The sequence below is a fragment of the Cupressus sempervirens genome, chromosome 3, assembly GCF_028749045.1.
Source record: "Cupressus sempervirens isolate cs-2001-9-10 chromosome 3, ASM2874904v1, whole genome shotgun sequence".
Taxonomy (NCBI): Eukaryota; Viridiplantae; Streptophyta; class Pinopsida; order Cupressales; family Cupressaceae; genus Cupressus; species Cupressus sempervirens.
Window position 1 is genome coordinate 153,211,999 of NC_143120.1, and position 16,699 is coordinate 153,228,697.

Sequence of the window (16,699 nt, forward strand, 5' to 3'; positions counted from 1 at the left end):
AGTTAACCAAAACTTTACAACTGACTAGTTCTGCTCTTGACTTGGGAGGGTGATTGCATGGGTCCCATAGACTACTTTAGTCTCGTGGACATTATTAAAATCTATCATATCATATCATATCATCTCCTTCGACCCCTTTACCTATTGTGAGCAAAATTTCTTCGAATTGACCTCCTACCCCTATTCGGCCTACCCATAGAAGAGCTAACTGCAATTGCTGGTTAACTATATTAATTGGAGGTAAATTGTAATTATATATATATAGAGTAACGTTGAAATCTTTGTCGTACCGAGGTATGGGGAAATACGTGGATTTCATTCCCCGTGATTTAAAATTAAATTTAAGATCGTAATGTTCGTTTTAAATTAAGCAACTGTGCAGGCAGGGTATTTATTCTATGTTGCTAATGCATAAACATGGTCTAGCAGCTTCCATTTTCAATTCAGATGATACTCTGCATCTTACTCCAAATGCGTGCCGAATTTATGCCAATTGATTACATTTGTCTGTCACACGACAGTGGTCTGCTTGAATTAGTGTAGTCGACATTAGAGCAAATTCTTCTTGTAAGCTTCATGCAGAGTATCAGGCATTACTAACCCTTTTGTTCCTCGTTACACCTGACCGTTGCGCTGCAGCAAGAAACAGAGTTTTTGGTTGTAGAATGCCGGTCCGTTATTTGCTTGCATAGGTAATTGATGTTTTCATTTTTCCTGCTTCGGCTTGTTATCTTTGAATTGAAACGTAAACTACTTAATTCTAATACACCATGCAAACATTGTGGATTAGCTTTAATTTCTAAGAAATTTCTTTTGAGTTTTGCAAAGAATGCCATTATTGCCTTGTTGGGCTTCTGGTGCTTTGGAATTGACGTAATTATATAGAACTTTATATTTGTGACCGAATTCAGGAAATTGTATATCAGAACAATGCATTAGGAGATTTCATTTTAAGATGTGATATTCACTGAACAATTCTCGCACGCCCGAGGGTTTTGGTTGAGTGGTTGGCAGCCAGCTTGAAAGTTGTTCCTCACACTAATAGCTCACAGTACCTTAGATACACAGGGATAGCAGTAATCGGCGATAGATGGTCATCACTTTCTGGTTTCTCACCTAACAAACAACAGACAGATCTTAATAGGAAGAAAATATTTAGTATAAAGTTTCTGGTCTCAGTTTTTTCAAAGATTTTAGTAGCTATCTCATGGACTGTGAAAACTCATCTGATATTGCTATCAGGGTCAAACTGTATAGTTGCTTGAGTCAAACTTGACCCATAAAAACTATACAGTTGAATCCTGATAGCAATATCATAATTCGACTTGCATCTGTATTGTCAATTGGCCATTGGCATTACTGTTGAGAATGCTTGGCTCACAAAGAGTTGACCAGAAATCATGTGCAAAGTAAGGGCACTAAAAAATATTGCATGCAAAATATAATTATACAACATATAAAATGAGTTCGTAAAACGTTTGGGGAGTTTTTCTATGAGATTTGATCACCAAAAAAGTGAAGACAAATAAAATAAATTCTTTGGCAATTTGTTTTGAAGGGCAAGCCATTTTGGAATGCTGCTGTTATTAACAACTTGATTGGTCTTGCGCAACATCTTGGTTATATTGCACAGCAAGATGGTTTCTGTATGCAGCAATTGAATATGTTGGACAAACCAGGATCTACCTCACACAACAGATTTTTGTTACATAAGGCTTGTGTTTGGGATCTTGCATAGGAAGTTTGCACAATTAGGGTCGTGGCTTGATGTAACAACCCCGTTTTCCGTGTCTTAGCTAACAACTACCATATCATGGAAGACAGGTACTATTTCATATTCTTGAGCATGAGAAGGCAGTTATAACAGTTATTTTTCATGTTCATATGAAATAGATCAACAGTTATAACCGAATAACTGAATCACTTTAGCTATCAATTGTAAGAGTATTTAACCAATAAATGCTATATATATATATATATATATATATATATATATATCTCGTTGTTATCATAACTAACCATTACCTAATGGAAAGAGAGATCATTTTCTGCTAATAAAGATATGTTACATTTTCAGATGGAAGAGAACCAATGGCTATAACCGAATAACTGGAAAGAAAATAATTGATTAAACAAAATTAACCATCTAACATATGTTCAACTTGAAATTGCAAATTCATAAAAGTAAAATACCTGTTTCTAGAAGATATTTGAATGCAGATCATATCTTGCCTTGTGCAAGCCTTGAAATCTGGTGGAGAGAAGGATCATTGTCAGAGGCTTAACCTCTCAATTGTGGACCCTTAAGTATCTCCACGCAATCTCTACTGAGAAAGGCCCTTCCTACCTAAGAATAGACATGGGACACTGTGTTCATCTGCTGAGCTTCCTGGTATTAGAGTATCAACCCACCACTCGACTAGACAACAAGATCTAAACATTTGACTACCATGAGCTGACTCAGTCATTTAGATATGATTGTTGTTATTGATTTATGTTTACTTTGCATGCAAGGGTATTTCCATTCTCACCCTTCATCTTGACCATGCTGGTCCTTGTGGATGAATTCCTAGGTAGTTTTATAAGTGAACATTAATTATTGAATATAGATGCCACCATCTCATTATGCTCAATTTGGCCTATGCCATTACAGATGAAATATATAATTCCTTTCAAATTGTTCCAATATCATATGGGTGCTGTACTCATCTCAGAGTTATATTGACAATACCTCTGTATGAACTAGCACTCTTTGGCAGAGATTAATTAAAAATGCACACTCATACTCGAATGTGTCTTCATGGAAATATCCTTTCCATCAGCATGATGGTACATTCTTATATCGATCTAGGGGAAAAGCAAAAGAATATATACAGGCTGTGAATCATTCCAACCTTTGGATTAAAGAAAGATATCGATGCCTTCTTTTGATAGGCTAATTAGATAAATCTATTGTTTGAATTCTGATAAACACAAAGAAAAATAGAGTATAAATTATGACTTGAAAATTGTAATGCTCGACTCAAGCACTGTATGCAATCAAGCAAGGCTGAATATGGCCGACACTCCCATACAAGAATAATCGCAAGGCTTCGTCCTGTCGATGGATGCTGGTAGTCTAGCCAATAAACCGGCTCACTTAGAGCAATCGATGGAATAGAATACACACTAGCTTCAGAATAAGAACATAAGCTATTGAAGAACATATGATTCACAGAAAGAAGAAGAGTTTAGAAAATCGAACTGTAGACTGAAATGGGAGAAGTAATAATAAACCCATTGTGAGAGGTGAGCGTAGAATGTAAAGGCTCACGAAATGCATGCTCAGTTAAGGAATAAGTCTGAGGTGGCAAGGTGTTCAATAAGACCATTGGTTTAAAAATATAATAAATTATAAGGAACCATATAACAATTATAAGGCTCGATGGAATAAGAATTATGAAAGGTGGCCATGCATGAAATAATATTAATCCATAGCTGAGGTAAAGAATAATAATAGCGTCACCCTCTTAATGTTTTAATATAAGGACATCTTTGTACTTACCTATATTCACATGTTTATGTACACATACATGCATATATGCATAAATCATAAATATAAATATTTTATGTATGTTCAAAATAGGGGTATACATCTTAATTGACTTCCGCACATATACATATATGTATGTACATGTATGATTATATATAGGTATCGTGGTGTCGCTATATTAAAACATGCTTCACACAACAAAAGGTTCTCAAATTATAAAGGTAACAAATTTGTTAATGCTTAGTAGTTTTTCCTTTATTATTTAATGATATATGATAACTGGTTAGCTCATGGTAGTCCCTTGGTATACCCTTGTTTGCCTAACTGTATTACCTTAGCTATGGTGGTCAAGACTCATACCTGTTGGCTCAAGGGTAGTTGGTGCTCCCTGTGCCCATTCCTTCTCTGGCAATGCTTCCCCCCCTTCGCCTCATTATTGCAAGAGAAAATTTATCACGGTAACAACATATTGCTCATCATTATTACAAAGTCAAAATTATCATAGCATGTGATCATATAAGCCATCCATTCTTAATTCATATATCGTCATAACGATTGGCCCATATTCCGTTTTTCCATGAAAGCATAATGAATAACTAGCACTTCATTATCACATGAACTATAACGAATAACTAATTTAACCAATCACTCAACTTCTCATGAAGCCTCAACGGCTATAAAGGAACATTTGAAATTGGGCCAAAATTTGGGATGTAAAACTCGAAGGCAAAAAGTTGAAAACTTAGGTAAATTATGGCATGACAGGTTAGGGATCTCAAGAATGGATGGACACGAAATGACAAGGAAGAAAAGAAAAAGGTGAAAGCCTAAGACTCCATAGAGGGCAACACAGGCGTTTTAACAAATCTATATTTGAGGATCGGGAAAATTGACGAAGGGGAAACATTAAGGGAGAAGATGGATAAAGAGAAGTCTAAAGGCCTGAAACTCAATAGGAGGAATACCTAGCCAAATTTGGTTTTTTGAAACTAGAGAGTTGGCTAAGACAAGAACAAAAGGGTAGAGGTGAAGGATTGAGGCATGACCCACATAATGTGGTCCATTTAGGATTTGTTGAATGGTTATAGGTGATGGAACACAAGGGTGACATGAAATCTCATCACTTTGGTGACCTTTGTGGGACGTGTTTTACCTCTAAAGCTTATGCTCATGGAGGGTAGTCCATAAGTTTCATAGATGTCGGACCTAGTTGTAGTTTGTGAATGAATCATTGGGAATTTATAAGCCGTCTCTCTAAATTTTTTGAGGATGAAAAGGGTAGAGAGAGTAAACATAAAGTTAAACTACACTAAGCCAATGCACCAAAATGCAAAGCTTTTACAACACGTTATGTAACTGTCACCTAATTTTCATTCCTGGCTCAATTTAGGTAGAGTAATTGAAATGTCGATCAAAAGGTGCATTTTTACATTACATGCTTTCAATATTAAATACAAGAACTTTGATTATACAAATCAGAATCATTACATTTAATAGAGAAAGAGCATAGCATACAACTGATTTTACAAGCTTTTTCTGAAAATGTAATATTTAATTTATTAAAGTATTGTACAACTGCTCCACACAAGCTTTGAAACTAGCTATAAGGAATTCAATGATTTTTGAATTCAATATGTGCATATACATGTGTAAAAGGAAAAGCAAACATATGAAAAGGAGCTAGTCATTGCTTGAATTATTGGCAGGTTTTGATCAATTTTGGATGTTACATCCTCATTGCCCTACATCTCGCATCCTCACTGCCTTGAGTCTTAAAAGTGAAACACCAATGAGTTAATTACAATGGATCTAAGCAATGAATTTACCCAATTCACACATTTTCCCCACACATACATACATAACTCAAAATCAAAACACAGTGATTTATCTCTAACTAGTTTGCTTAATGTGTGGTGGTAGGGGTCTTTGATTAGTAAGTGGATGTAAATATGTCTCCCACAATATTTTGAGCCTAGCTTGCTAACAAGAGATAGATAAATAAGTCAAATCAATCAATAGTAATCCAAGAAAATAAATATGCTTATGGATCTCTTCTGTTAACAAAGCAAGTTGGCTGATGAACAAGATCAAAGAGTCAAATATGAATCATAAAGACTCAAAGAAATTCTTTCAATTAACATTTGAGAGACATCATTATAGCTATTGATTACCTATCAGTGGACCCTCGTAGGCTAGTAGAGATGGATAGAGGGTCAATTTGTGCACAGGGGAGATAGGCCTTTCTGATGGTTTGACTTTTGCAGAGTTCAGTGCCTTCAATTTGGTATAAAGAGATGATTTAGACTTAGATGTTTACGTTTTGCTATTTTTAGCAATTTTTCAGTCATAGAGATGGACCCCAACTAGTTTTAGAAAATGATTTGGTCACATGGGAAATTATTATACCAGCTCCAGTTTTAGACAGTTAAGCTAGAATCACAATATTGAGGGAGTTTTCAGTTTTCAGTGGCTATATATATAGTAAATGACAAAGGATTTAATATTAAGTTGTAAATTGACCTTATATTAAATCACTTATGTGATGGGTCCAAGTATCATGAAATGGGGCCCAATGAATATATTAAGTGGAGAAGAAATATTAAATGACATTTCTTAAGTCTAAATCATTAAATTTATTTAATGATTAAATTTATTAATGCATTAAAGAGAGAAATTGCAGCTTTCCAAGGAGAGGTTGATTTTGTGTTGAAAAGCTTATTTATGCTTGTTTGGGAAGAAGAAAGGCATCAATTCCTATTTGCAAAATTGATCATTGATGATTTTGAGCTTTGAGAAGGATTTACAGCTTTACCATTGGAGAATGTAGTTCTTTTGCGTGTCTCCATTTGAGCTGGTGAAATATCTAGTGAATTTGGAATATCTGAGAGTTTCATCCAGAGATTTTTTTTGGGCTTCAACAGTATTGGTTTCAGTAATGGAGAAGAAAGGAGATGATATTACTATTGCAGAATAAGGAGGAATAAGTTATAGTTGTTGGTTATCATTCTAATTTTCAGCCACAAATGAGAAATTGGAAACTATAGGCTAATTGGCGCAAATCCCCAAGGCCTGCGATTTTGTTTTAAAAAAATTAAAAAAATTATATGTGGTGCATGTTTGTGGGTTGAGGGCTTGAAGGAGCAGGTTGGGTCATTTCAGACATTGCATAGTTGGAAGAAATAATTTTCTTCAGCAGCTGGAGTACTTTTCTAGGTTTTTTATATGCATTTCATAGTCGCTTTTGTGCTCAATTTTCCAATAAAGGATTCTCTGGATCCTTATATGTATTTCATTTGGGGAAGAATAAATAAAAGTTGCAATAGTTGATAATATTGTTTAAGTAGTCAAATTATTGCATAATTGCTTTTAAGTCTAAAACCCTTGAAAATGAAAAAGAATCATAAACTTTAAACAACAAAAGTATGATAAACACCTACAATAGTTAGGGACCAATTGGGGTTCTTACATTGGTATTAGAGCTAAATCCTGCCATCTTGAGGGTTAGGGATTTTACATGCAGCCAAAAGAAGTTGGTCCTCACAAGTATTATACATGTAGGAAAGCCTTCCTTGAAGGTGAACAGGTTTTAGGTAGGCAACTGATCACCATAGGTGATAGGCATGATGTTAGCCCACCCAGGGAAATAGGAATGATGAAGATCAGGAAACTTGAGAGTTCTTTAGAGCCATGGCTACAGGGCAACAATAGGTATCTCAGGCATCGCAAGCTCTTACCACTATGGTGAGTGCATGATGTCACCGACAAGGCAAAATTTGGATCAGGAGGATAACATGAGTGATATAGGATCTCCACAGGTACATAGGACACATTCTAGGACAACAAAGAGGCCCACGTGTCCTACCTTTGTTAGAGAGGAACCAGTTCGGGAGGCAACCAAGGAAGTTGAGGATGAGACGTTTGCAGACACCCTTATGGCTGCTAATGATGAGTGGGAACTATTGGCACCACAGGTGGGATAGAGGATGAATTTCGAGAGGGTTGTGAACCAAAGAAGAGAACATTACCGTGCTGTCAGACATGATAGGAGACCTAGAGGCTAGAATAATGATTTGGTGTGTACTATAGGCAAGCTTACTTTGTCCACTTTTGATGGTAGTGGTAGATCGACGGCGCAAGATTGGATCCATAAGCTTGATACTCTGTTAGCATTGAGGCATATGACAAAGATTGAGGCAATAAAATATGCCACTTTACATTTGAAGGGAGTAGCACACAGTTGGTGGTATCATGGGTTGATCACTCTTTAGCACAATCATGTGACATCTTACCAAGACTTCGTGGAGAGATTGGTTGAGAGGTTTGACAAGAAAGATCCAGAGGTCTACTTTAAAGACTTCCACAATTCACGTAGATAGGGAGTTTAGAGCTTTTCATTAATGAGTTTCAGCGGTCCTTAGATATGGAACCAAATATATCAGAGAGCAGGTTGATATTTTTATTTATTGAATGTTTATTTGAACCATTGAGAAGTTGGGTAAAGGTTGTTCATCCTTTCATGTTAAAGGATGCTACGAAGAAAGCCAGGAGTATGAAGTATGCATCTCCAATAAATAAATTTCAGTCCAAGACAACTTCCTCCAACAAGGACAATAAACCATTCTTTAAGAAACCAAAGAGGACTGAATTTAAAACTAAAAATAAAGATTTAAAAAATTTGCACCACTTGAGAAGGAAACACTCAATGATTTACAGAAGAAGAAATTTTGTTTCTATTGCAAAGGACCTTATGACATAAACCATGATTATCCTTTAAGACCCAAGGGCAAAGCAAACAAGGTTATGTGGACTTATTATGAGGATTTTGATTCTGAAAATTTGGACCAGCAAACTGAAAATGAGGAATCAAATGAAGAAAAGGAATGCATAGATGATGAAAAGTTGAACGAAATGGCTACAGGTGATGAGAAGACTGAGAGTAGACTTAAGGAGGCCTGTCTCACCAATGTACAACAAAAGGGGTCATTCAGGACGAGAGGAGTATTGGCTGGGCAACGAGTTATTACCTGCAGGATACAAGTGCCACTCGTAATTTTATTGATTCCAGGTTGGTTGAGAGGCGTGGGATTTAGACAGAGCAGTTTAAGGGTCTGATAGTGAGGGTAGCAAATGACTATGTCCTCAAATGTGACAGGAAGATAATAGGTTTACCCTTGAAGATTAATAACTTTGATTTCAAAGCTGATTTTTATGTTTTAAACATGGGCGGCATAGATTTGGTTTTGGGTATGACTTGGTTAAATGATATCGGGGTGTTCACTCTTGATTTGAGGGACATGGAGATGAAGTTTAGTTAGATGAGAAGACACATATACTTAAGGCCATCTGTGATAGTCAGTTTAGGATGATGCCTTGCCGATGCACGGAAAGCTTGCTGAGACATAACCTAGTTGAGTGGGCAACGTGTTGCCCCACTTTTTGTTCTCAAACCGATTGGCAAAAGTGAGTACTTGTGTTTAAGTGTAGAGAGAAAAGTCTTAGTTCTTGTTTAAGTCTAAGTCTAAGTCCTTTTAGGTTAGGCGAATCTCTATTGGACTTTCCCTTTTCTCCCTCTCCTCATTCCTAGTTGGGTGGTTTTTCATTTTGTCGAGTGATCTTACGGGTAGGTTAGTGCCTAGTCTGATGGAGATTCATTTTACTCATTCAAAGATCAACTACATGCTATATCCATTTACGACTTATCATTGTTTGAAAAATTGATGCTGGCGGAAATTTGGAAATAATTTTCTCGGTGGGTTTCCTACCCATGAGGACGATTTCTTGCGAAGAGCACTAAATGATGCATGTGCATCGAAAACATGCAAGTAACAAGGCATCATGCAGACAATCAATGTTCCATCTACGATTATGACCTCTGAATATGGTTCAGATTTGTTGTAGCCCACATAATCATTCTCAGCGGAAAATTGAAGACTAACTTCTCCTCGACGGGTTTTCAACCCATGAAGTTAGTTTTCTTGGAAAGGTAGTTTGGATTGAAAAGAGATGTTAATTGGTCCTCAGAAAGGTCTGTTGGTTCCCAAAACCGCAGATTGAAAATCCAAGAGCTTGCCACTTCTTCGATAGGACTTCTCAATCAGTTCTGGCCAACGAACGGAAATCACTTAGATTCCCCTGCACTTCGGGCTCTGCTATACCCACGCAGGTAAACCTTCACCTTGAACACTGACTACTCAATTCAAGGGTTTTCTATAGCAAATTTAAACTTTACGAGTTCCTCGGCTGGCAAGGTCTTTGAACTTGATCAGAATGAAACTGAAACTAGATGTTGAATACTTGATAATTGAATGTTTTGTATAAGTTTTGTTAATAATGAATTTGATGCTTGCAGGAGGAATGTATAAATTTTCTGACTTCAATAAAAAGACCAGTGCCTTTGCTTATCTGGGCGATAGAGTCAACTTCAGAGAATTTTTACATACAACTTCATAATGTTCAATGCATTTGTACTGCCAACAATTTTGATAATCCAGATGCGACAGACCAATTATAATGCAATCTTAAATTAGTCCAGATTGAATTTTAACTCCACTGAGACAAACTGGGCACAGCTGCGGAAACAATTAAATATTTCACAACACCTATGATGATCAAATTTAAAATGCTAATTGACCATGTCCACTTATCTGATAACAAAATCATATACATAATTTTAAAATATAATTGTAAAGGACGATTCCCCTCAGTTTAAATCTCTATGCCATTAATAATAAACAAAGAACATTTTTATTTTATTATTAAAATAAAATAACTTTATAATAATAAAATAATGGAACTTCAATATAAAATCATACTGAACCCTTATTCCTCCTTACAATAAATATAAAATGCCTCTTCTCAATCTGAATGTTCGGATATCTCCTGTTCTATTTTCATTTGAATATCTCCCTATTTATATTTTAATGAGATAGGGATGTGACTCTGCAAAAAGTCATTTATTTAACAAAATATATTATCACCCTTTATACATCTTGTTTTTTATCCTTTAATGTATTTATTTCTTCAATCTTGCATTTTATCGGGCTCATTTTCTTATAATATAATTGCATCTTTATGAGCACCAACGATTATTAGACATTATCGGTGCAACTTCAATATTATTTCCTTAATATGATATGAATTGATGATAATCTCTACCGATTTAATAGTTTGAGACTTAGGTATGTATCGACTGATTGAGAATGGATGTGGTGGATGCGTGTCACTGAACTGGAATCTCTGCGTGTATAACACTGGCAATGTATTTTTGAAAGATCTGTATAATATAAAGAAGGCCCATTCTTGATGTGACTTGGAAATGGTATTTCAAACGATCAGGATGTAAAGTCTTCACTGCCCTTGCCATCATACGAACCTTAGTCGCACTATTCCAAACGGCTCCTTATTATTACCGTTGTGAAACTTTCAGGTCCATTCTCTTTGTATTAAAGTTATTAGATAATGACTTTGGGACTCTTGCTAACTCTGATTCAAAACTATAATTTTCTTCTTATCACCAATCCATAAGTCAATCTCTAGATGTCCAGTTGCCACAAGTATATCTCTACCTTGTTTGATTTTAATGTGCCGTCTTCAAATTTGACTCTGTCCATTTGGGCTTTATTGAAATTTCTCAAACTCAACCTAGCTCCTTTAACAATATTTCTCATGAAGTTTAATCACAATCTTTGTGATTATATCAGGCTAAATGTAAATGTGCCTTTTTGTGTCTTTGTCCATGTAAAGCAGTCCCTCCATGGTTGATGGCAAACCATATGGATTAGTATTTGATACATATTCAAAACTGTACATAGAGTCAATTCTGTTTTCTGAGTGTTGTTAGAAACCTCATCTGCTTGTCCACCATATATTATCGCAAGGATTTGGAATGGTCAACAATACTTTCCTCCCATTAGTATGATCATACCTTACTGTTGGAGGCTCCCATATTCCTTTGGCTCTGTATCATTTATGTTTGAGTATCTCATCCTAGTCTACTTAGCCACAATCCATAAAAACTTTCCACTTTTGCCCAATCTTAACAAAAATTGGAGGCTCAAATTTTGAGCTCCACCAAGGTCTTTGCACCTCATTTAAACATTTTCGACTTCAAGACGGGGGATTGTCCAAAATTCGACTGAAAAAGAAAACATTAGCGGAGGAACAAAAACTGTCTTCTCCTCGGCTAATTTTCAACCCATGAGGACAGTTTCTTGAATTTCAAAGAAAAATCAAGTTAATGGTCGAGTTTGATTCACAAGTTGTATTTAGAACATGTCAGAACAATACTAAAACGAATCGAACCATTATGAAAAAGAAATGATAGTTAGTATCTCAATTATCGAACAATCTCCCACGGAGTACCCTAATGGTAACTTTTCGAAACTTAAAGGAAAATGGGAAAGTAAGTTATAAAGATATAGAAAGTTAGCGTTGAGTTCAACGGAATAGTGAAAAAACCTCTAGTTGTCCGTTGAACTCTCGCATTTACTATCCAATTGGTATCTCCTTAAATTCATTCGTGTGGCGCGAATTATGAAGATCAACAGATGAATCAAGGCTCCCATATATAGAAACATAAATAGTTGAATGGGCTACTGCTTTTCCTTTGAATTGTTATTCTGTTAACGCGCATAGCTTTTTGAAAAGCCAGTGATTGTTGCATTAGTCATTCCTTTCATCAGTCCAATTCAAATCTTGTTCTTAAAATCATGGCAACCAGGTTTGTGGGTTTCGATGGATTGACTGGAATGAAATCCAAATTGCAGGATTTCACAGACACTTGTCTTTGCTTCTACGACATGGAGGATTTTCAAAAGAGGGTAAAGTCTGAACGAATTCACCCCATCACCGAGGAACTTTAGGGATTTAGGCTAGTAGAAGCTGCTGGTTTTCTGGTTGCAGTTCTAGCCCCAGAGTTGATCTATGAGTGCATGCATCATTACAACTTGGAGATAAGGCAGATTTTGTTGCTTGATGACATAGTGTTAATTTCAATTGATAGGCAAATTGTGGTAAATTGTCTTCGCATGCCAGAACGGGAAGAATTCTTAGACTTGACCTTTGGGGGAGCCGTCTCTGAGTTCTCTGCAAAGAAGATGATCTAGAGGAAAGAAATCATGTAGACATGGTTCCAAAAACCACAGGGTGCTAAGAGTAAAGTTCCTAAAACCTTGTTTGGGACCAACCTCAAACTAGAGATTATTGATATTTTGGTTCTCCTACATAGGTTGAAAGGTGAGGTGGAAGCTTTGAATTTTGTTGAGTAGGATTTCTTTTTAGTACAAGTCATTTTCCCTGACACTCAATACATTGATTGGGCTCAAGAGGTAAGCAAAATTCTGTCCAATGCTCTCCATGCGGCCAAATTTTATAATACGTTCTATATGTCCTCTTTCATCATTTATATGTCAGCCTCGTTTCAACTGTGGCCAGGCCTCCCAAGAATAGAGAATTTTCCTGATGATGTGAAATCTTATGTGTTTTATCCATGCTTACAGTTACAGAATAGTTATGCAGAGTATGTGAAAGTTAATGATGCATTTACTATGAGGATTTGCAGGGAGCTACAGGGATGTCTAGAAAGGAGATTCAGTCCTAAAGCCATGACCACCATTAGCTAGTTTGGGAGTTATTTCATTCAATTCTCATCTTTCTCTTATTTGCATCTTGCAACTTTCGATGGATTCCCCTTAAAGCTACCAAGGTATCCCAATGATATGCTCGTGCTGATCGAGATTGCGCGGCAAGCCATTCAAGTGAACATATTGAGCAAGAGCTTGAAGAAGAAAGGATACAAATTCCCCATGAAGGTGGGGGCTTTCAGCTGCAACATTCGCTCCAATGCCAAGAACATGTTGAAAGTATTTGAGATGAAGTATAGGCTGGATATGTATGAAGTCTTGAGGCCCATGTTCAACCCAAATGGGTATGCTAGGGATGTTTTGCAAATAGGAAATGTGATATAACATATCACCACCATTGAAGATTACTGGGTCGACTGCAAGGATGAGTTTGAGAGTTGTGATCGAGCCTTCGCCAGAGTAACAGTCAATTAGATGAAGATGTACAAAGTTAACATTGATGTAGAGGGGTGGAAGATGATGGCCAAAATATGTATTGCAACACTTACCTAACCAAGCTCAGAAGCACTCCAATAAGCTCGGAGCCTTACGAAGACATCAGGGAAGAGTTGGATATAATGATGGCTCGAATCTACAAGAGGACCGAAAAATAGGTCGAATGGACCACAACCCGGAGAAGTTGGAGCAAAGGCACATTTGCTCAGGCTTCCCCAAAAGCAACAACGACTTCCTCTTCTCAGGGTGGTGCATCAGGTGCACCTACTCAAGGGCCTGCACAACCATCAAGTGGAGGTGACCAACCTCCTGACAAGAACATTCCTCTTGCCAAAACCTACCAAGACGGTTCTCTACTAGTAATTGGAACAAATACAAAAGCTGAGAAGAAGGCAGAGGAATTGAAATATAGCACAGTCATAGTGGCTCTCCCCCCATAGCAGTCTGATCCCATCTGTGAGTGTTGCACTACTCCTACCAAGTAGTCGCCAAGTACAAGTGGTGGATCTTGGAGATGATGGAAGTAGTGAAAGCAAGTCTACTGAGTCTGATGAAGTCGTAAAGAAGACTATTGAAGTAGAGAAAGGTCCTGAATCTTCAAATCTCATTTCACAAGTCCCAAAGAATCCTTTCTCTTCAGCTACAAAGACATTGACCTTGGTCAAAAGAAAGATGTTTAGTATAAACACACTCGGGACTGCATCCAAGGTGATTGGCACAGAATCGTGGCTAGAGGATACCTTGGACAAAAAAAGGAAGAGGAAAGAAGAGGGAGTTCCCAATAAAGAGACTTTATCTCTGGCTATCCGCTCTGGATCAGCATTAAGTAAAGTCAAGAAGTAGAAGACACTGTCAATTCTTAGACAAGATCCTGACATAGGGCATTTGACTATGGAGATTGCCAAGCCACTAAAGAAGGGAGGATTGAAGACATGTCTGTGGATGATTTTGCCTTGCATTTTGTGGATCTCAGAGAAGTTAGACATTACACAAAGGTGGGCCTATGGAAGTCAACAAGTGATGTGATAGAGGGACAACTCGAAAGCCTTAAGCTAGCTAAAGTTAGAATTAAGGCGGAGATTCATGAACTTAATTGCTTCATCAGGCAATTAGTCACCCCGTTGGCAAGTATCCAGGAATGTCAACCACCTGTGATCCTACAACCACTGACATTCAGGCTATCATCTCCCAGTTATAGGAAGACAAACACTTAGGACAAATTGGTAGGGAGTGGAGCTGAAAACTCAAGTTGAGGGACTTGCAATCATAGAGAAAATCAGTAATGCAGTACTAAGGCTCAAAACAAAGAAGGATAATATCCTAGCTAATCGAGCTACCCTGGCAACAAAGAAAGTCAAGAGTGAAGACTGCATTTCCTTACTGAAGATGATTATTCACATGAAGGCTAAGAAAGTTGTGGAGGTAAAGATTTTGCCTAAGGGAGATGAGCTTCTATTTGAATGGCTACAGAGCCTGCAATTCAAATCTGAAATGATCCTGGCGGCAGAGGAAGGATTGAAAGAAATGGAAGCTAAAGTTAAAAAGGATCAAGACAGAGACTATGAATTATTAAGAGGTCTACATACAGATTCCTAGGCTAGTGGACAAGGAAAAGGGATAATTGGAGTGGCTGTCATGCAAAAGAATTTCTCCAATTATCTAGATGGCTTAACGGAGATATCTTCCAATCACCAGAATAGAGTGTCTGAGCTCCAGAAACTTGGCAGGTGTATACACATAGCTATGGAGGAAATACAGGAGCGGTTGAATGTTGTCAAAGATCTAGCCAGGGTATTCCAAGTGGCTCTTAAGATACACTAACGTACACGTTCATAGACATGAGGAGTTGATTAGAATCATTGTCGCCGCCAAAGCCTCTAGGGCGAAGTCAAAAAAAGGAAAGAAGGCGAAGTTATTCTTATCCTGCCCTTTCACATTTTGATGTAATGATTGTAACTGACAATTAGCTCCTTGCCATTTGTCAATTTTGAGGAGATGAACCGAGTTAGATCCCATTTTGTAACGGTCATCTCGGGATCCTATATGTATCTAATTGAAAGATTGATAGGAGATCAGCTAATCTTTGGTGTGAAATACTTGATGTTGTAGAGACAATTTGAGGGTATTTTGTGTCAATCATTTTCTGTTCCATTTGTTTCTGTATTAGTTTTATGTTTTCTCTTTTGGTTTGAATCAAATCAAGGAATGAATAGAGTTTTATTCCCATGTTTCGAAGCAATGAGCCGAAGATAATAGTATTGTTATTGGAAGTTCGAGAGAGATCCTTTTCCATGCTTTTCTTTCAAGTTAGTCTTTTCCATTCCTAGAACTAGAATCTTGCTGATATTAGTTTAGTTGTAGATAATATTTGTTGCAGAATTGTTAAACTTTGTGGGTTTATAAGATGTGTGAATCCACAAATTTGACTAATCCTAACACTGAAATCCTCGCCTAAGTTAGTTCCTGTTTAGGCCTAACTTGGTTCACCTTTCCTGTCCTTGGGTTAAGAACATACCCCATTTAGAGTTAGGAACAAACATAATTCATTGCAAATCACAAATACAAAAGGGAGCTGTACCTAAGATCTCAGAGGGAAGTTAGTCACTCAGCAACAACTTCCCAACTATTGTAATCAGTTGTTGTTCACAAATATTGGGCATCCAAAGAGTAAAAGGAAAGAACAATCTATTCACTAACATACTACACTTTGATGCCAATATAGGAGCAAGAAAAATCAGAATATCACCTAGACATACAAGAGCTGAGGATTAAGCATTATAAGGTGTTCAGTGTTATCCCACTTGGTAGACCTCCTGATAAAGGCATTGAGGACATCATTGAGTTGGAGGAGGGTGCCAAGCCCATTATGATTACACCATATAGTTATCCAAAATGATTGAAGGATGAAATAGAAAAGACCATCAAGGAGTTACTTGCCATGGGCCATATCAAACCATGTAAATCTCCTTTCGCTTCTTCAGTGGTACTAATGAAGAAGAAAAATGGCACGCTGAGGATGTGCATTGATTATAGGGTCCTAAACTAGAAACCCAATAAAGAACAACTACCACATCCCTCAGATAGATGAATT

General features: G+C 37.0%; 1 protein-coding gene across 2 annotated transcripts in view; it reads left to right on the top strand.

Annotated features, from left to right (window-relative positions):
• Window positions 1–313: 313 nt before the first annotated feature.
• LOC149565216 (putative NAD kinase 1) overlaps window positions 314–16,699 on the top strand; it is a 361,956-nt gene continuing 345,570 nt past the window's right edge. For both annotated transcript variants that reach the window (XM_089818767.1, XM_089818768.1), the window contains exon 1: window positions 314–692. The gene's annotated coding sequence lies outside the window, so the exon portion shown is untranslated. The remainder of the gene's footprint in view (window positions 693–16,699) is intronic.